Here is a 24,672-nt window from a genome sequence, read left to right as displayed (position 1 = left end):
GTATTGTTTTATTGACCTAGTTTCCTTCTGTAATGTCTTACAGACCTATAGTTTCCTTCTGTATTGTCTTACTGACCTATAGTTTCCTTCTGTATTGTCTTACAGACCTATAGCTTCCTTCTGTATTGTCTTACTGACCTATAGTTTCCTTCTGTATTGTCTTACTGACCTATAGTTTCCTTCTGTATTGTCTTACTGACCTATAGTTTCTTACTGTTATGTCTTACTGACGTATCGTGGCTTACTGTAGTCTTACTGACCTATAGTTTCCTTCTGTATTTTCTTGCTGACGTATCGTGGCTTACTGTAGTCTTACTGACCTATAGTTTCCTTCTGTATTGTCTTGCTGACGTATCGTGGCTTACTGTAGTCTTACTGACTTATAGTTTCTGCTGTATTGTTTTACTGACCTATAGTTTCTTCTGTATTGTTTTATTGACCTATAGTTTCCTTCTGTATTGTCTTACTGACCTATAGTTTCTTCTGTATTGTTTTATTGACCTAGTTTCCTTCTGTAATGTCTTACAGACCTATAGTTTCCTTCTGTATTGTCTTACTGACCTATAGTTTCCTTCTGTATTGTCTTACAGACCTATAGCTTCCTTCTGTATTGTCTTACTGACCTATAGTTTCCTTCTGTATTGTCTTACTGACCTATAGTTTCCTTCTGTATTGTCTTACTGACCTATAGTTTCTTACTGTTATGTCTTACTGACGTATCGTGGCTTACTGTAGTCTTACTGACCTATAGTTTCCTTCTGTATTTTCTTGCTGACGTATCGTGGCTTACTGTAGTCTTACTGACCTATAGTTTCCTTCTGTATTGTCTTGCTGACGTATCGTGGCTTACTGTAGTCTTACTGACTTATAGTTTCTGCTGTATTGTTTTACTGACCTATAGTTTCTTCTGTATTGTTTTATTGACCTATAGTTTCCTTCTGTATTGTCTTACTGACCTATAGTTTCTTCTGTATTGTTTTATTGACCTAGTTTCCCTCTGTAATGTCTTACTGACCTATAGTTTCTTCTGTATTGTTTTACTGACCTATAGTTTCCTTCTGTATTGTCTTACAGACCTATAGTTTCCTTCGGTATTATCTTACTGACCTATAGTTTCCTTCTGTATTGTCTTACTGACCTATAGTTTCTTACTGTTATGTCTTACTGACGTATCGTGGCTTACTGTAGTCTTACTGACCTATAGTTTCCTTCTGTATTGTCTTGCTGACGTATCGTGGCTTACTGAAGTCTTACTGACCTATAGTTTCCTTCTGTATTGTCTTGCTGACGTATCGTGGCTTACTGTAGTCTTACTGACCTATAGTTTCCTTCTGTATTGTCTTGCTGACGTATCGTGGCTTACTGTAGTCTTACTGACTTATAGTTTCTGCTGTATTGTTTTACTGACCTATAGTTTCTTCTGTATTGTTTTATTGACCTATAGTTTCCTTCTGTATTGTCTTACTGACCTATAGTTTCTTCTGTATTGTTTTACTGACCTATAGTTTCTTCTGTATTGTTTTATTGACCTATAGTTTCCTTCTGTATTGTCTTACTGACCTATAGTTTCTTCTGTATTGTTTTATTGACCTATAGTTTCCTTCTGTATTGTCTTACAGACCTATAGTTTCCTTCTGTATTGTCTTACTGACCTATAGTTTCCTTCTGTATTGTCTTACAGACCTATAGCTTCCTTCTGTATTGTCTTACTGACCTATAGTTTCCTTCGGTATTGTCTTACTGACCTATAGTTTCCTTCTGTATTGTCTTACTGACCTATAGTTTCTGTTATGTCTTACTGACGTATCGTGGCTTACTGTAGTCTTACTGACCTATAGTTTCCTTCTGTATTGTCTTGCTGACGTATCGTGGCTTACTGTAGTCTTACTGACCTATAGTTTCCTTCTGTATTGTCTTGCTGACGTATCGTGGCTTACTGTAGTCTTACTGACTTATAGTTTCTGCTGTATTGTTTTACTGACCTATAGTTTCTTCTGTATTGTTTTATTGACCTATAGTTTCCTTCTGTATTATCTTACTGACCTATAGTTTCTTCTGTATTGTTTTATTGACCTAGTTTCCCTCTGTAATGTCTTACTGACCTATAGTTTCTTCTGTATTGTTTTACTGACCTATAGTTTCTTCTGTATTGTTTTATTGACCTATAGTTTCCTTCTGTATTGTCTTACTGACCTATAGTTTCTTCTGTATTGTTTTATTGACCTAGTTTCCTTCTGTAATGTCTTACAGACCTATAGTTTCCTTCTGTATTGTCTTACTGACCTATAGTTTCCTTCTGTATTGTCTTACAGACCTATATAGTTTCCTTCGGTATTATCTTACTGACCTATAGTTTCCTTCTGTATTGTCTTACTGACCTATAGTTTCTTACTGTTATGTCTTACTGACGTATCGTGGCTTACTGTAGTCTTACTGACCTATAGTTTCCTTCTGTATTGTCTTGCTGACGTATCGTGGCTTACTGTAGTCTTACTGACCTATAGTTTCCTTCTGTATTGTCTTGCTGACGTATCGTGGCTTACTGTAGTCTTACTGACTTATAGTTTCTGCTGTATTGTTTTACTGACCTATAGTTTCTTCTGTATTGTTTTATTGACCTATAGTTTCCTTCTGTATTGTCTTACTGACCTATAGTTTCTTCTGTATTGTTTTACTGACCTATAGTTTCTTCTGTATTGTTTTATTGACCTATAGTTTCCTTCTGTATTGTCTTACTGACCTATAGTTTCTTCTGTATTGTTTTATTGACCTAGTTTCCTTCTGTAATGTCTTACAGACCTATAGTTTCCTTCTGTATTGTCTTACTGACCTATAGTTTCCTTCTGTATTGTCTTACAGACCTATAGCTTCCTTCTGTATTGTCTTACTGACCTATAGTTTCCTTCGGTATTGTCTTACTGACCTATAGTTTCCTTCTGTATTGTCTTGCTGACGTATCGTGGCTTACTGTAGTCTTACTGACCTATAGTTTCCTTCTGTATTGTCTTGCTGACGTATCGTGGCTTACTGTAGTCTTACTGACTTATAGTTTCTGCTGTATTGTTTTACTGACCTATAGTTTCTTCTGTATTGTTTTATTGACCTATAGTTTCCTTCTGTATTGTCTTACTGACCTATAGTTTCTTCTGTATTGTTTTATTGACCTAGTTTCCCTCTGTAATGTCTTACTGACCTATAGTTTCTTCTGTATTGTTTTACTGACCTATAGTTTCCTTCTGTATTGTCTTACAGACCTATAGTTTCCTTCGGTATTATCTTACTGACCTATAGTTTCCTTCTGTATTGTCTTACTGACCTATAGTTTCTTACTGTTATGTCTTACTGACGTATCGTGGCTTACTGTAGTCTTACTGACCTATAGTTTCCTTCTGTATTGTCTTGCTGACGTATCGTGGCTTACTGTAGTCTTACTGACCTATAGTTTCCTTCTGTATTGTCTTGCTGACGTATCGTGGCTTACTGTAGTCTTACTGACTTATAGTTTCTGCTGTATTGTTTTACTGACCTATAGTTTCTTCTGTATTGTTTTATTGACCTATAGTTTCCTTCTGTATTGTCTTACTGACCTATAGTTTCTTCTGTATTGTTTTACTGACCTATAGTTTCTTCTGTATTGTTTTATTGACCTATAGTTTCCTTCTGTATTGTCTTACTGACCTATAGTTTCTTCTGTATTGTTTTATTGACCCAGTTTCCTTCTGTAATGTCTTACAGACCTATAGTTTCCTTCTGTATTGTCTTACTGACCTATAGTTTCCTTCTGTATTGTCTTACAGACCTATAGCTTCCTTCTGTATTGTCTTACTGACCTATAGTTTCCTTCTGTATTGTCTTACAGACCTATAGCTTCCTTCTGTATTGTCTTACTGACCTATAGTTTCCTTCTGTATTGTCTTACTGACCTATAGTTTCCTTCTGTATTGTCTTACTGACCTATAGTTTCTTACTGTTATGTCTTACTGACGTATCGTGGCTTACTGTAGTCTTACTGACCTATAGTTTCCTTCTGTATTGTCTTGCTGACGTATCGTGGCTTACTGTAGTCTTACTGACCTATAGTTTCCTTCTGTATTGTCTTGCTGACGTATCGTGGCTTACTGTAGTCTTACTGACTTATAGTTTCTGCTGTATTGTTTTACTGACCTATAGTTTCTTCTGTATTGTTTTATTGACCTATAGTTTCCTTCTGTATTGTCTTACTGACCTATAGTTTCTTCTGTATTGTTTTACTGACCTATAGTTTCTTCTGTATTGTTTTATTGACCTATAGTTTCCTTCTGTATTGTCTTACTATAGTTTCTTCTGTATTGTTTTATTGACCTAGTTTCCTTCTGTAATGTCTTACAGACCTATAGTTTCCTTCTGTATTGTCTTACTGACCTATAGTTTCCTTCTGTATTGTCTTACAGACCTATAGCTTCCTTCTGTATTGTCTTACTGACCTATAGTTTCTTCTGTATTGTTTTATTGACCTAGTTTCCTTCTGTATTGTCTTACTGACCTATAGTTTCCTTCTGTATTGTCTTACTGACCTATAGTTTCTTCTGTATTGTCTTACTGACCTATAGTTTCCTTCTGTATTGTTTTACAGACCTATAGTTTCCTATATACATAGTTTTCCTGTCTATGTATGGTAGGTATGGAAGGGATACCTACCATACATAGACAGTATATACAAGCCTCAGCCTCTCCCTTCTGAAAAGGATAATGAATAAGGTGTGTGTGTGGATACCATGCACATGTAACTGATTCTATTTACAGGAAGCAATAGGGAGAGCGCACGGCTGTCTGGAAGTGTTCTAGATGGTTAAGTATTACACATATGAATATATTTCTTCTAAATAAATATTTTTCACCCTGATTGATATAATACTGATAGTAAGAGAATTCAGTCAATAGTAATCTTTCTTTTAATTAAGTAGGATAATTTTATATGAATTTGTAGTGAATATTTATTAAAGGTTATATTTTAATTGCAATTAAGTTAACAAGAGTGCTCCCAAAAAGGAAGTTTACTTCTTTCTTTCCCGACCGCTCTTCTATGAAGAAGGGAAATATCTGCTGTTTATTGAGAGATGCTCCCTGTAAGGAATATAGAAATTTGCCACTTGTAGCTGAACTTGCAAAAGACCCCTCCCAATTTGCATCAGTCAAATCAAAGTCTCCCATGATTATGACTTCTCCCTTTAAAGCCATTTTAGTGATGTCCAACAAAAGATTCCTGTCCAAATCCTGCACCTGGCCTGGTGGTCTACAGATCACCCCAATGCGAATAATGTCCTTCTCCTCGGTTTCTGTGGTGTCCCAAAGGGCCTCAGATTTGTCTTCAATATTTTGTATTAATTGAAGTAGCATTTATGCTTTTTTTCAACGTACATTGCTACCCTTCCTCATATACTGACCATTCTATCCTTCCTAAATAAATTGTATCCTGGTATAGCTATGTCCCAGTCATGATTCTCACTGCACCATGACTCTGTAATTGCCACAATATCTAGGTTATTCCTTCTCATTATCACAATTAGCTCTGGAATTTTGTCTCCTAAGCTCCTAGGATTTGCACACATAGCTTTAAGAATTATGTCTGTGCATCTGTTATTAGTAGCCATGTCCAGATAGTACAAAATAAATTACACGTTTAAAGTTGAAATTACCTGTTTGATGATGTTGCTCAGTATTTGTTACTTTTAATAACACTATAGTGATGTGTGTAATAACTCTCTTCATGTGATATTTGTCATGGATAACCTTGTGTTATAAGCACCCGAGAACAGGGCTGATGGTGGAGGAGGGTGAAGAATAAGATTGCTGTAGTGACTGAGCAATGAGAATATGTTACTTCTGTAATAAGTGTTTATTACTCACCTGTGCTGATATCTGTAGGGATTTTCCCCTCCTTACACTGCTGATCTCCCCTCACATACGTCTCTTCTTCTCCCTTCATATTAGTCACATACATCTCTTCTTCTTCCTCTATATCTTCTGCCTTTATATCAGTCACATACGTCTCTTCTTCTCCCTCTGTATCTTCTGCTTTCATATCAGTCACATACGTCTCTTCTTCTCCCTCTATATCTTCTGACTTATTATCAGTCACATACGTCTCTTCTTCTCTCCTTATATCTTCTGCCTTTATACGAGAAAGACGTTCTACCTAAATAACCCAAAAAATACAATGGCATTTGCATACTGTTTGATTAAACTGAGGTGAAACAGAATAATATCAGTGTATAAGACACACAGCTTCTCTGAACATCATATAGTGACAGTCACTGGTATATTGGATGAGACCATAAATCCGACCTACCTGATCCTCCTGTGGGATCCTGTGATTCTCCTCTGTACAGTCCTCGGAATACAGAGGACGGGGACATCTCTCTGGGGTATCTCTGTTACTGGATCCATCTGTAGGAGACACACAGTGTCTGAGTACAGTGTATATGTGATTATCAGGTGATGTGTGTATATAGGTGGCCCCCATACCTGCTCTACCCTGTACAATACATGACAGTCTCATCTTACCCAGTGATGTGAGGAGCAGGTGATTCTCCATCATCACGTCCTTGTACAGACCTCTGTGTTCCTCTATATACTCTCCCTCCTGCATGGAGACATAGACAGTGACATCCTGACACCTTCTAGGAACCAGACACACACAGTGATACAGTCATCACCCAGACACATCCCCTGGTGTTACTGTATAATGCCCCATTCCCAGCAGTCACCTCTCCAGTCATCACCCAGACACGTCCCCTGGTGTTACTGTATAATGTCCCATTCCCAGCAGTCACCTCTCCAGTCATCACCCAGACACATCCCCTGGTGTTACTGTATGCCCAGATCTCCTCAGACCCCAGTCACGTCCCTGTATTATTACAATAGATATGTGACGTCACTGTGACGCTCCCAGATCCCCTCACCTCCCCAGTCATGTACCTGTATTATTACTATAGATATAAGTGACGTTATTGTGACGCTCCCAGATCCCCTAATTTCCCCAGTCATGTCCCTGTATTATTACTATAGATATAAGTCATGTCACTGTGACGCTCCCAGATCCCCTCACCTCCCCAGTCATGTGCCTGTATTATTACTATAGCTGTAAGTGATGTCACTGTGACGCCCCCAGATCCCCTCACCTCCCCAGTCATGTCCCTGTATTATTACTATAGATAAGTGACGTTATTGTGACGCTCCCAGATCCCCTCACTTCCCCAGTCATGTCCCTGTATTATTACTATAGATATAAGTGATGTCACTGTGACACTCCCAGATCCCTTCACCTCCCCAGTCATGTCCCTGTTTTATTACTATAGATATGTGACATTATTGTGATGCTCCCAGATCCCCTCACCTCCCCAGTCATGTCCCTGCATTATTACTATAGATAGAAGAGACGTTATTGTGACGCTCCCAGATACCCTCACCTCCCCAGTCATGTCCCTGTACTATTACTGTAGTACCCTAGTGATTTGAAGGCCTTGGGACACTATGAGGGGGCAAATCAATGAATGAATGTATAGATCTATAAGGTAATAGAGATGCTGCCAACTGATGTATACCATATATGTGATAATAACTTGGATCTTTCTAGTGATCCAATAATGTATAGTGTTTATGCATGTTATTATTCTGTGCCTGCTGAAGGTGAGGGGACTCTGGTAAGCGCGCAGTGGAGATCGTGGAGAAGCTTCCAGAGGTCCGTGTGCTGAGAGAGGTGGCGGGGCGCGTGTAGTGGCGGTTTTGTTGGTGGGCTGACTATGGGGAGAGAAAAAGGCTGGCGGCTGAGACAAGGGAGCTTACAGGAAGGCGGTTCCCTGTGAGTGAGAGAGCCCCTGTGGGGGAAAGGAATTGGATGTTTTCCGCTGCGGGTGAGAAGCGATGTGTTAATTTCCCCTGGTGGACGCTGAGCAGGGACATCCCGGTGCCTGGTTGTCACGGAGAGTGCTGGGAGGCGGGCCAGGCTAGTACATGGGAGGAGACCGCAGTACGGGCAGCAGCTACCAAAAGTCCAGCAGTAGCAGACAGTTTCCCCCCCGAGACAGAGCTGTGTCCCTCATCCCACCCAACCCGCAGAAAGAGCCCGGTTGTTGGAGGAGGCGGAGTCGGGGGCGGTCCAGACCGGGCACACTATCATTGTAAGTGCAGGATGCCCCCATATAAATCCTGCTAATCTGTATACTCCCCTATCAGCCTTTAACAATTAAAGTACCAGCCCCCAGCACAGTAGCACAGGTACCAGCAGCATCGGTGGATCTGAGGAGTATAAATAGCACCTCTAGAGACTCCATATCCATTAGATAATGACCAGCAGGGTAGTAGTCATAAAGAGTGCGGTGGTGTATAATGATGAAAGTAGCTCGGAGAGGGCGCAGGGTCACCTAAACTTGGTATAGAGAAAAAAAGGACAAGACAAAAGAAATCCTTTTCGGGAACACTCTTATTTGAAAATGGTAATGATGATTAGTCAATATATAGTGAAATGATATGATGATGAATGATCTAAAGCTTAATTTTTATTCTATTCCATTAAAATATCGACCTATGTGGTCCAAACATATTTAAATATCTAATATTCAAAATAGAAGAGAGAAAGGTGAAAATAGGATTTTGGTACTTACCAGGTAAATCCTTTTCTTTGAATCCATAGGGGGCACTGGAGTACTCTTGGGATATGGACGGGCTTCCGTAGGAACAGCACTGAATATTTAAATTTAGAACACTCCACCCCTCCATATCCCAGAGTACCTCTCAGTGTTTTTTACTGAGCCGAACAGGAACTATAGAGATGTTGACAATGGAGTATTACATATAACATAACTGACAATAACGAAGTTAACACATAACGTTACTGACAACTAAACAGTTGACACCCTAACCAGCACTTGTAATTTGAACCAGTCGGTGAAAGTGTGTTACCATAAGATCCTCAGAACTAACCACAACTAGGTAAAACTGCTCTGGGTGGGCGTCCAGTGCCCCCTATGGATTCAAAGAAAAGGATTTATCTGGTAAGTACCAAAATCCTATTTTCTTTATCATCCACTAGGGGTCACTGGAGTACTCTTGGGACGTACCAAAGCTTCCCCCGTGGGCGGGAGAGCTGTTTGGCACCTGTAACACTAGGCGGCCAAAGCTAGATGCTGATGCCGCAAACGTATCAAACTTGTAAAAGCGCACAAACGTGTGCACTGAAGACCATGTAGCCGCACGGCAAAGCTGCGTTGTAGAAGCCCCACGACCAGCTGCCCATGAAGTTCCCACAGAACGTGTGGAATGAGCGATTACTGACGTAGGCGGTTGTAACCTAGCATGAAGGTAAGCCTGACGTATGGTCAGTTTTATCCATCTGGATAAGGTTTGTTTAGACGCTGGCCAACCTATCTTGGCAGCATCATAGAGAACAAACAACGTATCCGTCTTACGAACTGAAGACGTTCGGGATACATAAATGCGTAGTGCGCGTACCACATCCAGAGTTCCAGAATGTGCTGTCAACACAGGAACTACTATTGGTTGATTGATGTGAAAAGATGACACTACCTTTGGTAAGAAAGCGGGATTCGTCCGAAGTTCCGCTCTGTCATCATGAAACACCAAATACGGTGCCTTGCATGACAAGGCACCCAAATCCGAAACACGCCTTGCCGAAGCTAAGGCTAGGAGAAAAATTGTCTTCCAAGTGAGAAACTTTATATCCACTTGCTGTAAGGGTTCAAAATATGAAGACTGTAAGAACTCTAAAACCAGATTCAAGTCCCATGGCGCTGTAGGTGGAATGAATGGAGGCTGTACTCTGAGTACACCTTGGAGAAAAGTGCGTATAAACGGCAATAGAGCCAATCGTCTTTGAAAATAAATTGAAAAAGCAGATACCTGCACCTTTAGTGTAGATAAACGCAGTCCTCCATCTAACCCTGTTTGTAGAAACAACAAAATGCGGCATAACTTGAAAGATGATGTCGGAAATTTCCGAGCTTCACACCAACCTATATAGGCACGCCATATTCTGTAATAATGAGCTGCCGTAACCGGCTTCCTAGCTCGTAACATGGTTGGTATAACTGAATCTGGAATGCCCTCTCTTCTTAAGAGGGCGGTCTCAACAGCCACCCCGTCAAACGCAGCCGCGCTAAATCGGGGTAAAGGAACGGACCCTGTTGTAACAGGTCTGGACATAGCGGGAGCGGCCAAGGATCGTCTGCGAGTAATCCTCGGAGATCCGAGAACCAAGCTCTCCGAGGCCAATGAGGCGCCACTAGTATGACTGTGACCGACTCCCTTTTGATTCGTTTTAGCACCAGAGGGAGCAACGGAAATGGTGGAAACAGATACACAAGACTGTACGGCCACGCGACAGTGAGAGCATCCACCGCCACTGCCTTTGGATCTCTTGTTCTGGACACATACTGGAACGTTTGGTGATTGTGTCGAGACGCCATCAGGTCCACCTGAGGATAACCCCATTTCTGAACCAACATGTGAAACACTTCTGGATTTAATGCCCATTCGCCTGGATGAAAATCCCGACGAGTGAGATAATCCGCTTCCCAGTTGTCCACTCCCGGAATGAACACTGCCGACAATATCACCTGGTGGCATTCCGCCCAATTGAGGATACGAGCTACTTCCCGCATTGCCATGCGGCTTCTCATTCCTCCTTGTTTGTTGATGTATGCGACCGCCGTCGCATCGTCCGACTGCACTTGGACAGGCTGAGAGCGAAGCATATGCACTGCTTGTCGTAGCGCATTGTAAATTGCGCGGAGTTCTAGGACATTTATAGACAGCAATTTCTCGTGATCCGCCCAGAGACCCTGGAGCTGACAATTTTGAATTACCGCTCCCCAACCTCTGAGACTGGCGTCCGTAGTTAGAATTATCCAATTCCAACCCCCGAATCGTCTTCCTGCGGTTAAATTGTGTTCCTTGAGCCACCAGAGCAGAGATACTCTTGCCCTTGGCGACAACCTCACCCTGTGGTGAATCTGCAGATGCGAGCCTGACCACTAGGCGAGCACATTCAGTTGAAATGGACGAGAGTGAAATCTTCCGAATTGAAGCGCCTCGAAAGCTGCCACCATTGTGCCTAAGAGGCGAATGCACAAGTGTACCGACACTGTGCTTGGTTTGAGCACTAATTGTACTAGATGGCGTAGAATTTGTACTTTCTGCTGTGGTAGGTAAATTCTTTGATTGACCGTATCTAGAATCATACCTAGGAATTGAAGGCGTTGAGACGGAATTAGATGTGATTTCTTGAAGTTGACAATCCACCCGTGGTGAACCAGTACATCGTATGTTAGCAGCGCATGTTGGAGAAGTATCCGTTGAGACGGAGCTTTGATGAGCAGATCGTCTAAATACGGAACTATTGTCACTCCCAGGGATCTGAGATGAGCTATCATCACAGACATCACTTTGGTGAATACCCGAGGCGCTGATGACAGGCCAAACGGTAGAGCCTGAAACTGGTAATGGTTCTGGCGTATTGCAAACCGTAAGAATTTCTGATGAGGCTGCCAAATTGGAATGTGTAAGTACGCATCCTTGAGATCTAGCGCAATCATAAATTCCTTTGGCTCCAACCCCGCAATCACCGAACGCAGAGACTCCATTTTGAATCTGTAGTAAGTGACGTACTGATTGAGACCCTTTAAGTTCAATATTGGTCTGACTGAACCATCCGGCTTTGGTACTACAAACAGACTTGAATAATAACCCTGACCCTGTTGGTGTACAGGGACCGGAATCAAAACTGCTGAATCCAGTAGGGACTGGATGGCAATTTGCAGAACCGTCCTCTTGTCGTCCGACAGAGGCAATCCTGTCTTGAAAAACCGCAGAGGCGGAAGACAGTCGAACTCTATTTTGTAACCTTTTAACACTAAATTGCGGATCCACCCATCCGCGGATGTGTGGAACCACGCCAAATGGAACGTCTGAAGGCGTGCTCCCACAATCGGAGAACCGAGATGGGCTGGTAGCCCGTCATGCCACTGGCTTGTCGGTAACCTTAGTGTCTTGGCGAGTTGTGTTGGTTTGTTGGAAACCACGTCCGCGACCACGTCTAGCAGGCGTGGCTGTTCCCCTGCCACGTCCTCGAAAGGGCTGAAGTCTAAAGGATTTGAACGAAGGTCCAGCGTACCTTCTTCTTGATACCGGTGGAGGCAATGGTAAGAAAACAGACTTACCTCCCGTAGCCTCAGCAATCCATGCGTCCAATTCAGGACCAAACAACTTCTTGCCATCGTAAGGCAACGCCTCTCTACCTCGTTTGACCTCTGCCTCCGCATGATAAGCACGCAGCCAGAGTGCTCTTCGTGCCGTAACTAGCGACGATGAAATACGAGAAGTGAGCTGACAGACGTCAGTAGACGCTGTACAGAGATACTCGACAGCCTCAATCATTTGATTTACAAGAAGTATCAGGTTTTCGTCATGTAAAAGAGATTTGAGTTCTGTAAGCCATATTATGAGCGCCTTAGTGACCCAAATACCAACCAATCCAGGTCTTAGCATCACACCTGCTGTTACATACATGGATTTTAGCATAGTTTCTATCTTGCGATCTGAAGGGTCTTTAAGCGTAGTAGCTGCTGGCACTGGTATGGTTAATTTCTTGGTAAGCTTTGACACTGAAGAATCAACTATTGGTGGATTCTCCCATGTACATGTTACCGAGTCTGGAAACGGGTAACTAGACTTAAATCTGCGAGGTATAGAAAACCGTTTATCTGGATTCTGTCATGTTTCTACTAACATCTGATTAAGAGATTCCGACACAGGAAAACTTATTGGAGTTTTTTGTCGTTTAGTAAATACGACCTGATCATTTGTGAGAGGCTCCTCAGTTTCAGTAAACTTCAGAGACTGACGTACCGCTCTGATGAGATCATCAATGCCGGAACTGTTAAAATCCTCGCCATCTGACTCCACGTCGCCCTCCTCACCCTTATCGTGTTCCGTGAGGTCTGGCATGGAATCGTTAGAATGCAACATAGCAGACACTGGAAAATCATAAGACATATGAAATTTATCCCGTTTACCCAAAATGGATTTGGACCTTACGCAAGGCTGAGACGCCTCCGGTAGTTCTGGCGGTCTCACCCTAGACTCAGATCTTACCGTTTCCCGCTCCTGACGAGCGGCGGTCAATTCTGATTGTAACCTATCCAGTACATTTACTAACATACCCCACGGAGGGTCCGGTGAGGAAATTGGTTGTAAAACAGGAGCAGAAATGGTATTCTGAACCGAATTTACAAAACATACTGTACATGTGGTAGATCCATCCGGTAATACACTGTTACAGACTTTGCAATTATGCTTTTTAGTTTTTGCTGGTGCCTTACTCATTATGGCGACAGACAATACAATACACAAAAAACAGACACCTGCACGACTCAGTAAAATAGCAGTAAGGTGTCTCTGTATATAAATCTGGCCAAGTGCAGTACACGTGGCCAGTACTGTGAAATGTGATCCCAAATTCCCTCTAACACCCCTGCGCCTCCGGTGGAGTAGAGATGTAGTACTGGAACGTTCTGGAATCACATCAGGAAGACACAGGAAACATGGTTAAACATGGCTGCCATGCTATGCTTACACATATAATCCTAGTGCTGGTTACAAACTTTCACTGATTATAACCCTGCAAATATCCCTGCAGCCTAGCATCTGGTGCTGCAGTATTTGTTATGCCGCTTATTGCCCCCTTATTTATTTATTGCCCCCCCCGCCTCACCCTTGTGTAATGGTTGCCTGCTCTTTCCGAATCAGAGCAGCGGCAGCGCAGCGTGTGGGGCCCCAGCGGGTATCGCAGAGCGCTGTGTCTGAGCCCGGGTGAGCAGCGCGTCAACCAGCGGTGGGACCCGGAGCAGTAGCGGCGGCCGGCTCCGTGAGCGAGAGAGCTGCGGCGCCGGCACCCTCTGAGCGGCAGATCAGCGGCGGCCTGTGTGCGGAAGAACTGCTGTGGCCGTCGCCATGTGGGGAGAGCGGCTGAGTGGGGAGAGCAGCGGCGGGACGGGCGGCTAAGTGGAGCGAGCAGCGGCGCTAAGCGCTAACAATGTCCCCACACCTCGGGGCGGCAGCGGGAGCTGACCGCCCCGTTCACATACCTTTATCCTGCAGCTTGTGAGGAGGCTCCGACGGGGCTTCTGAACAAGCACCGGCCAGCCTGTGCAGGAGGCTGTGTGTGTGGCTGTGAGGGAGCTCTTTCAGAGAGGCCTGACACGCCCCTGCTGCTATCAGCAGCTGTACTATCCCTGACCCTGCCTTTTGGAAGGGGGAAAGGGATGTAAAATAGAAAAAATCAAATCAAATAAAAAGAAAAAGAAAACTTCTTCAAAGTAATCGTGACTTGAGTCACAGAGATGTTGCTACGTCGAGCACAGAAAAAACACTGAGAGGTACTCGGGGATATGGAGGGGTGGAGTGTTCTAAATTTAAATATTCAGTGCTGTTCCTACGGAAGCCCGTCCATATCCCAAGAGTACTCCAGTGACCCCTAGTGGATGATAAAGAAATATAGATTAGGTGAGTAGGAGTGAGCAGATTAGAACTGCCCCACCAGTGTTTTCACATGAAGATATAGGTGATCATCTTAGTGATATCCACAGTGCCTGGTATTCCTAAGCGGTCCCCCTTCAAAGTACTAACCAGGTCTATCCTATCAGCTTCCAAGATAGAAGATCGGGCTACTCTCAGGATAGTACGACCTTGAATAGTGAAGATGACATGTGAAGGAAGAGAGAACCCACTTCTGCTGTCTGTACTCTGCCTGATACTCGTTACTGGATAAATTGGCCCCAGGCTTTTCCAGATGAGAGAGTGTTGGAAAGGAGAGCCATCACCAGTTTTAATTGGGGAAGATCATAAATTAATTGGTCTACTTCCACTTAGGATTAAGGCAGAAGGAAGAAGGGAGCACTTCTGCTTTCTGTTGTGATAGCCAAATGTACGCTGGGAAGGGCAGAACCCTTGCCAGCACAGCTATCAGCCAGATGAGAGAGTGCTGAGAAGCGATAAAGCTCTGATAAATAATCAGAAATGTATAATTTGTTTGAACTAATTCATTCAAATGACATTCTAAATATTATAACTGATCTCCTCTTATTCTCCTATGCCAAAGTGCATAAGAATAATAACATTTAAAGTGATTTCCATATACAGGAGACCACTTGATGTTCACACACTTTTTGATTTGTGTCCTGAGCATTTATCAATCAACATATGCTGGTAATTCAGGTGAGGTATTTAGGCAGAGGTGGCATCTCGTGGTGATTTAGCAAAATCATAGATATCTAGAGTACCTTAATGATAAATAATTGTTGGCAGGAAGTTCCTAATCTCTCACATAAAGATATAAAGAAACAGTGTTGCAGAGAAATACTCCAGCAATAGGTCTGCAGATTCAATTAAGTGGTATATTAAACTTGTATAGGCTTGTAACAATTCTGCAATCAGAGAAAACACTATCTCCTAGGCTTGTAACAATTTAGCAATAAAGTGATCCCCAATACACATAGTTACATGAACTCATTAAAATAGGATTTTGGTACCTACCAGTAAATCCTTTTCTCTTAGTCCGTAGAGGATGCTGGGGATTCCAAAAGGACCATGGGGTATAGACGGATCCGCAGGAGCTTGGGCACACTACAAAAGACTTAAAACTGGGTGTGAACTGGCTCCTCCCTCTATGCCCCTCCTCCAGACCTCAGTTAGAAAACTGTGCCCAGGAGAGATGGACAATTTCGAGGAAAGAATTTACGGTTATAACCACGGTGAGTGTTATACCAGCTCACACCTCAAACATACCGTAGAACATGGCATTCAGTAGAATACCAGTCAACGGCATGAACAAAACCCTGAGAGAATATGTAACACAACCCGTGTGTCCACAGATGCAAAAATACGACCCCTCATTCTATGTCATGAACAACGGTAGCAACCGCCAGACAGAGAAGACACACCACCAGGGTGTAACCAAAAGCAATAACTGCAGACACCATACGCACTGGGACGGGCGCCCAGCATCCTCTACGGACTAAGAGAAAAGGATTTACCGGTAGGTACCAAAATCCTATTTTCTCATACGTCCTAGAGGATGCTGGGGATTCCAAAAGGACCATGGGGTTTATACCAAAGCTCCAAAACGGGCGGGAGAGTGCGGACGACTCTGCAGCACCGAATGAGCCAACATAAGGTCCCAAATATCAGGGTATCAAACTTGTAAAGCATCGCAAAAGCGTTTGACCCCGACCAAGAATCTGCTCGGCAGAGTTGAACCGCCGAGACTCCTCGGGCATTCGCCCAAGAAAAACCCATCTTCCCAAAAGAAGGAATTTCCACCGAGTTCGGTGACTGCAAAGCAGCCTTATGACAAACATAGCAAACCGCATCACAGATCCAGCTTGTAACAAACTGCATAACGCAGTCTCCCAAAGTAAGCTGGGAACATACCAGACAAAACAGGGTCTCGGTTTCTCCAAACTGAGCCAAATGATGACCTACATACACAAATCCCTGGCTAGATCAAGAGAATTTGAACCAGCTAATGCCGAAGTAACCAACGGCATCAAAAATAGGCTGATTTCTGCGACACCCAGAAACCACTCTTGGTAGAACTACCAACCGAGTACTCAATTTCTCTCTATCCACCTGAACGATCAAACAAGGCTCTTGTGAGACCAAACCATCACTTCTGACACCCGCCTTGCGAACGTCAAAGTCAATAGCCTGACCACTGTCCAAAAGAGAAATTTCGTAAATAAACTTATTAGGCCTGCCTCCACATTGGCTTTTAAAAGATGGATAAGCCCGACCTAGCTGAAAGTCCTCCATAGGAACCTTCCTGGATACACACCGAGACACATAATTACTCCAACAACGGTGGTAACGCTGTGCCGTCTGTTCTTTCCTATCCCGAAGAATTGAAGAAACAACTTTACTGGGAACACCCATTCGGCGTAGGATACAACATTCAACCGCCCCGCCGTTAGACACAGCCGCAGTAAGTACTGATACACGCCCCGACCTTGTTGTAACATTACCTCACGCAAAGGAAGAGGGCAGTCATTTTCTATGAGTAAACCATGAAAAACTACATAGCCAACCCTCGCTGGTTAGGCTGGATTTCAGAGGCTCATCAGAACCCTCAATCATCTTACGCTTACCAATGTCAGAAAAGTGAAAGCGGAGAGGCCATCTAGACCGACTAAAAACACCCACTGTGTCACGAGGATGTCCACTGCTATATCCTGAGTGTTCCTTAACCTGGAACAATCTCCTCAAGGCCTCTCGTTGAGGCGAGACGCCAACATATCCAATTGCGACACTCCACCAAGATCTGTCACGTCTGGGAAAGCTTCTTGATGATGACAGTATCCTTCCCGGCTGGATATCGTGTCCGCAAAGGAAATCTATTTCTCCGTCGTTTACCTCCGGAACGAAGACTGCTAACACAGCGTCTACCAGACTTCCCACTCAACTGCAAACTGTGCATCTTCTGCCATTTCTGCTTATTCCTTGTTCCGCCCTAGCGGCTTACTTACGCCATTGCTGACAAGTCTTCTGGCCGAATTAACACGACAGAACACGAAGAATACGTTCGTCAAAAAATAGCTCTTAATTCAAGAAAGCCTACAGCAGACAAGTTTCCCAACTTGACCTCAACCTCTGAAAATACATCCCTTGCCAAGGACTGCTCCCCAGCTTCGGAGATCTATATTCACGGACACCAGGATCTAAACCTGGATCCCTAACCTTCTTTCCTATAGAAGAAAAGAACCGAGCAGACACCACAGGAGGGATGTCCTGGCCTTTTGATTATATTCCTGTGTATGCACAGGTAATACCCGGACCACATTTCAAACTGGTCCTATGCCAACCACTCTGGTAGTAGACCTGCTCACCAAAATAAAAGGCCCTGTCTTATTAATGAAGCCTATTGATGATGACGTTTCACAGGAAAACCACCTGAACCTTAATCGGTCAGTATATACCCGGAAACCCACTTCGAATATCTGCGTCGTTGGGAACAAAAGGCCAATTCCTGCGCCGAAGCACAGTCAGAGATAAACCACAATATGCACCCTTTTACAGAGACAACCAGACTATGCCCTGTACATGACGCAGCTCTGTACGGCGTCGCGTGCTACCTCCCCTTCCACAGGGGAGAGGCAAGATCTATTGGAACAAACAGTAAGGGGAAACAGCCGTAACCCAGAGTGTACCACCACTCACAAGTCCTAGTCTATTCTCAGACTAACTGAAAAGTAGTAAACCAGTGGTCACCGGAGTGGAGACCAGCCAGATAAACTCAGCGAGAGTGATGGATATAGTGGAAACAGAAACAGACCTCCACTTCTGCTAACCTAACAAGGCTGCAGAACTCTTACCTTTTCACCTTCCATCGTCTATGCAGAAATGAAAATAAAAGAGCGGCATCGAAGCGGTGAAAACATGACTGCATCCCACAAAAGAATGCATCACTAACCGTTTTCGAAGGAGGCTAACTCACAAAGTTAGACTTACCATTGATATCCGCCGAGCTTGACTGATCATAGGCCACGCCAAACAGCTGTATACCTGCGACCAGCTTCTCCCGGAGACATCCTCCGCAATTTTCCGGTCATACCTCCTGCCGTCATGTGGCAGCCTGCTATAATTGGAATAAACATAGGCAAGCCTACCTACTCTAGATAAGGTAACTCTATGTGATGTCTACTCGAACACCACACTCCCTCAAATGCAGACAATGCAAAAAAAGGTCAAAGTATAGGAATAGAATTTCACTTAGCTGCCTGTGTATGATCCCTTGCGACCGGGCTCTGCGTCGACCAGGAGTTGACTGTCATGATTGTCTCTCCGCGTTGTGAAGAGAATCATATTCGGACACCTTGAGAGGGTCCAACCCAACTCCTCACGGCCAATCTAGAGCATAATCAACAGAGTGAGCAGCACATGATAAAAATATCAATAATTCAGCATTCCTGATAATTGCTCATCCATGGGTTTTGATCCTATGACCCTTGATGCTGTAGTGTGGAACCGCTACCACATGAGTCACAGCTTTGTCTTATACATATATCATATAATACACACCAACGAACATATATCCTAACCCTGCATAACTAAAGCTATATCTACATATATATAAACATATAGATATAACGTATACGCAAGTGGATTGTCCCGACCTATCAGGTCCCTATAGACAGTAATGTGTTGTGAATGTGTACGACCATGTACTGACATGCCCCCAAAGTGGATCTATCAGGGACATTATAGTCGACAGAAACGAAATCAATGTCGACAGCCAGAAACAGTAATCAGTTGGCCATAGAAACCCCGAAAGGTCTGAGGGAGGCAACGAATACAATTTCTAAAATACTAAGGGCATAACAGCCTATTAACACTTTTACCACTGAGATTACAGTCGATGCCGCCCGGGCATCCCTAGCGTGTTTACAGTTTTAAGTACACAAACGCCAACTTACTAATACTTAATTTTCCGAATCAAGTACCATTCACCAGCGAAAGCGACAGTTATTTCCACAGCAGCTTGTGACCCCTCACACCTGTCGACATGTCGACTAACGGATAGTGGGAAACAAACCGGGAAACAGCGCATTTGTGCATTGCATAGATTTTGTCCTCCCAATGGTATGACACCCATATCGCATTAAAACCCTGCGCCCCCCCCCACCTTTCTAGTACACAGCAAGAACCAGTGGGGGACTTAGGAAATGGCGCTGGTCTCTCTCGTGAGGGCAAAGCTCCACCCCTCCCGGCGCGCTTAAGCCCGCTCGTATATAAATATGTATATATATATATATATACCCATATGGAGCCGGGGACCCTAAACACAGGTGTTTTATCTCTGAGAGGGGCAACATACCCTCCAAACACTATGTCCCTTACTGTGTTTGCTTGGCGGGGACAGGAGGGAAAATGGCGCTGGCTCCGTGCTATAGCCTCTCGGCGGCTATAGTCTGTAATATCAAAAGACCCATAGATCGAGTAGCCTAATATGTTAAAACATATTTACCCCGATCCATGCCGCTCAGGGCGCCTCCTGCGCGCCCTGCATCCCAGGCATCAGCATGTGGAATCCCGGCGCGTCGCGTACCCCGCGCTGTTCTGGCGGGACTTCGTATGCGGCGCCGGGAGACCTACACTCCCCATAGTCATGCTGGCCAGGACGCCACCATACCCCGGCGTCCTGCACCCCCCGCGGCCGATCGGCATGCGGGAGCCCCGAGCGTCGCGCACCCGCCGGTCTCCTAGCGGGTTATCATGTGCGGCGCTCGGGAGCTCTACAGCCCGCATATCTATGCTGCCCAGGGCGCCACCCAATCCCCGGCGCCCTGCACCCCCGGCAGCCGACAGGGACGTGGTGCGCTAAAACATGCCTGCGGGGGTCTGTAGACGGAGCCCCCGGCAGCGCGAGCAATAACAGTGCACAAAACTGACTCGCTGCCCAGGGCGCTCCCACCCCCGCGCCCTGCAAAAGCGGTGGCGGGGAATCGTTAACATATGTTGGCGGGGGTAACGATTTAAACATTAAGCAGACCAGTAACTTGCTGCCCAGGGCGCTCCCCCCCCCCCAGCGCCCTGCACCCTGTGAGTGCGTTGGTGTGTGGGAGCATGAAGAGCAGCACTACCACTGTACCTCCGTTACTGAAGTCTTCTGCCGTCTGAAGTCTTCTTTTCTTCCAATACTCACCCGGCTTCTTTCTTCTGTCTTCTGTGAGGGGAATGACGGCGTGGCTCCGGGAACAAGCAGCTAGGCGCACCAAGTGATCGAACCCTCTGGAGCTAATGGTGTGCAGTAGCCGAGAAGCAGAGCCTTGAAACTCACAGAAGTAGGTCCTGCTTCTCCCCCCTCACTCCCACGCTGCAGGGAGCCTGTAGCCAGCAGGTCTCCCTGAAAATAAAAAACCTAACATAAAGTCTTTCAGAGAAACTCAGTAGAGCTCCCCTAGTGTGTGTCCAGTCTGTCCTGGGCACAAAGTCTAACTGAGGTCTGGAGGAGGGGCATAGAGGGAGGAGCCAGTTCACACCCAGTTTTAAGTCTTTTGTAGTGTGCCCAAGCTCCTGCGGATCCGTCTATACCCCATGGTCCTTTTGGAATCCCCAGCATCCTCTAGGACGTATGAGAAATAACATTTCATTGCTAAGAGGGCGTCATCAGGCCTTGATGCATTAATGGAATTCCAAAAATTTGTTTATATTCATTATATTGCACAGTGCTGCAATGTGTATATCAACAGACCTAACAATTATAGTCATTTGCTAGTCACTTAAACTTGGAAATGGTACACTGGGGAGACTAAGCACTCCTCACCTATCAGAGACAGGTGCCAATAACCGGGACTTCTGTATGTTCTGGAGCCACCCCCATGGATCTACAGTGGGGCTATGCTTATAATGGTACGGGCAACACAGATCATCACCCCACTATATGTAACGAGTAGACCACGGGTGTCAGGGATTCCAGGGTGGAGAGCTCTACGTACTACCTTCCTGTTTCAGGTTGTCTAGGAGCGCTACAATTAGATCTTCCATGGAAGCCATGCTATTCATTGCCGTGAAGTAGGGATTGCTCAACAATCATGAGGACAATTGCTCCAAGTGGATACCCATATAACCCAGAGTACTTCTTATACACAGACACGAAAGGGCCGCAACCGTGCACGATTATAGTAAGAGAACCCGGGTGGTTTTTCAAACGCAGCCCCACAACTTTCTTGTGGAATCATATTTTATGTATTGTATGCATTACCTTATGTATAGGTGGGGTATATTATTATGTATAGGTGGGGTATATTATTATGTATAGGTGGAGTATATTATTATGTATAGGTGGGGTATATTATTATGTATAGGTGGGGTATATTATTATGTATAGGTGGGGTATATTATTATGTATAGGTGGGGTATATTATTATGTATAGGTGGGGTATATTATTATGTACAGGTGGGGTATATTATTATGTATAGGTGGGGTATATTATTATGTATAGGTGTATATTATTATGTATCGGTGGGGTATATTATTATGTATAGGTGGGGTATATTATTATGTATAGGTGGGGTATATGATTATGTATAGGTGGGGTATATGATTATGTATAGGTGGGGTATATGATTATGTATAGGTGGGGTATATTATTATGTATAGGTGGGGTATATTATTATGCATAGGTGGGGTATATTATTATGTATAGGTGGGTTATATTATTATGTATAGGTGGGGTATATTATTATGTATAGGTGGGGTATATTATTATGTATAGGTGGGTATATTATTATGTATAGGTGGGGTATATGATTATGTATAGGTGGGGTATATGATTATGTATAGGTGGGGTATATGATTATGTATAGGTGGGGTATATTATTATGTACAGGCGGGGTATATTATTATGTACAGGCGGGGTATATGATTATGTATAGGTGGGGTATATTATTATGTATAGGTGGGGTATATTATTATGTATAGGTGGGGTATATTATTATGTATAGGTGGGGTATATCATTATGTATAGGTGGGGTATATTATTATGTATAGGTGGGGTATATTATTATGTATAGGTGGGGTATATTATTATGTATAGGTGGGGTATATTATTATGTATAGGAGGGGTATATTATTATGTATAGGTGAGGTATATTATTATGTATAGGTGGGGTATATTATTATGTATAGGTGGGGTGTATTATTATGTATAGGTGGGGTATATTATTATGTATAGGTGGGGTATATTATTATGTATCGGTGGGGTATATTATTTTGTATAGGTGGGGTATATTATTATGTATAGGTGGGGTATATTATTATGTATAGGTGGGGTATATTATTATGCATAGGTGGGGTATATTATTATGCATAGGTGGGGTATATCATTATGTATAGGTGGGGTATATTATTATGTATAGGTGGGGTATATTATTATGTATAGGTGGGGTATATTATTATGTATAGGTGGGGTATATTATTATGTATAGGTGGGGTATATTACCATGTATAGGTGGGGTATATTATTATGTATAGGTGGGGTATATTATTATGTATAGGTGGGGTATATTATTATGTATAGGAGGGGTATATTATTATGTATAGGTGAGGTATATTATTATGTATAGGTGGGGTGTATTATTATGTATAGGTGGGGTATATTATTATGTATAGGTGGGGTATATTATTATGTATAGGAGGGGTATATTATTATGTATAGGTGGGGTATATTATTATGTATAGGTGAGGTATATTATTATGTATAGGTGGGGTATATTATTATGTATAGGTGGGGTGTATTATTATGTATAGGTGGGGTATATTATTATGTATAGGTGGGGTATATTATTATGTATCGGTGGGGTATATTATTTTGTATAGGTGGGGTATATTATTATGTATAGGTGGGGTATATTATTATGTATAGGTGGGGCATATTATTATGCATAGGTGGGGTATATTATTATGCATAGGTGGGGTATATCATTATGTATAGGTGGGGTATATTATTATGTATAGGTGGGGTATATTATTATGTATAGGTGGGGTATATTATTATGTATAGGTGGGGTATATTATTATGTATAGGTGGGGTATATTACCATGTATAGGTGGGGTATATTATTATGTATAGGTGGGGTATATTATTATGTATAGGTGGGGTATATTATTATGTATAGGTGGGGTATATTATTATGTATAGGTGGGGTATATTATAATGTATAGGTGGGGTATATTATAATGTATAGGTGGGGTATATTATTATGTATAGGTGGGGTATATTATTATGTATCGGTGGGGTATATTATTATGTATCGGTGGGGTATATTATTATGTATAGGTGAGGTATATTATTATGTATAGGTGGGGTATATTATTATGTATAGGTGGGGTGTATTATTATGTATAGGTGGGGTATATTATTATGTATCGGTGGGGTATATTATTTTGTATAGGTGGGGTATATTATTATGTATAGGTGGGGTATATTATTATGTATAGGTGGGGTATATTATTATGAACAGGTGGGGTATATTATTATGTATAGGTGGGGTATATTATTATGTATAGGCGGGGTATATTATTATGTATAGGCGGGGTATATTAGTAGAACGGTTCATGGTTTGAGTATTATATGATATAACTGTATAAGGTGGCCTATAACTTCTTGCATATTAAAGCTAGTATACTTACCGGTGGAACGGTCTCCGTATCTGTGGAAGAGCCTGAAATCACAAAGGAAAGGTACGATAGGTAAATGTGCATAGTCCTATCTGGTTACATCACATACTAATGTTATAGGCGACCACTCTAGGGGTAGGTTATTTCTTAAGTGATTAGAGTATTGGGCTCTAAATAGCTTGGGTGGAGGCACATTGCACATATACACTGTACCCCCAGGTAAAAGAGGGGTTACATTACTATAGATATAAGTGATGTCACTGACGCTCCCAGATCTCATCACCTCTCCAGTCATGTCTGTTTTATTACTATAGATATGCAATGTCACTGTGATGCTCCCAGGTCCACTCACCTCCCCAGTCATGTCCCTGTATTATAACTATAGATATAAGTGATGTCACTGTGACATTCCCAGATCCCCTCACCTCCACAGTGATGTCCCT

General features: G+C 43.1%; 1 pseudogene; it reads right to left on the bottom strand.

The window, feature by feature from the left end:
- Positions 1-24,672, bottom strand: part of LOC134983823 (oocyte zinc finger protein XlCOF6-like) — a 69,382-nt pseudogene that overhangs the window by 24,195 nt on the left and 20,515 nt on the right.

This window comes from Pseudophryne corroboree (genome assembly GCF_028390025.1).
Source record: "Pseudophryne corroboree isolate aPseCor3 chromosome 3 unlocalized genomic scaffold, aPseCor3.hap2 SUPER_3_unloc_25, whole genome shotgun sequence".
Taxonomy (NCBI): domain Eukaryota; kingdom Metazoa; phylum Chordata; class Amphibia; order Anura; family Myobatrachidae; genus Pseudophryne; species Pseudophryne corroboree.
This window is presented reverse-complemented; position numbering and strand designations above follow the sequence as displayed.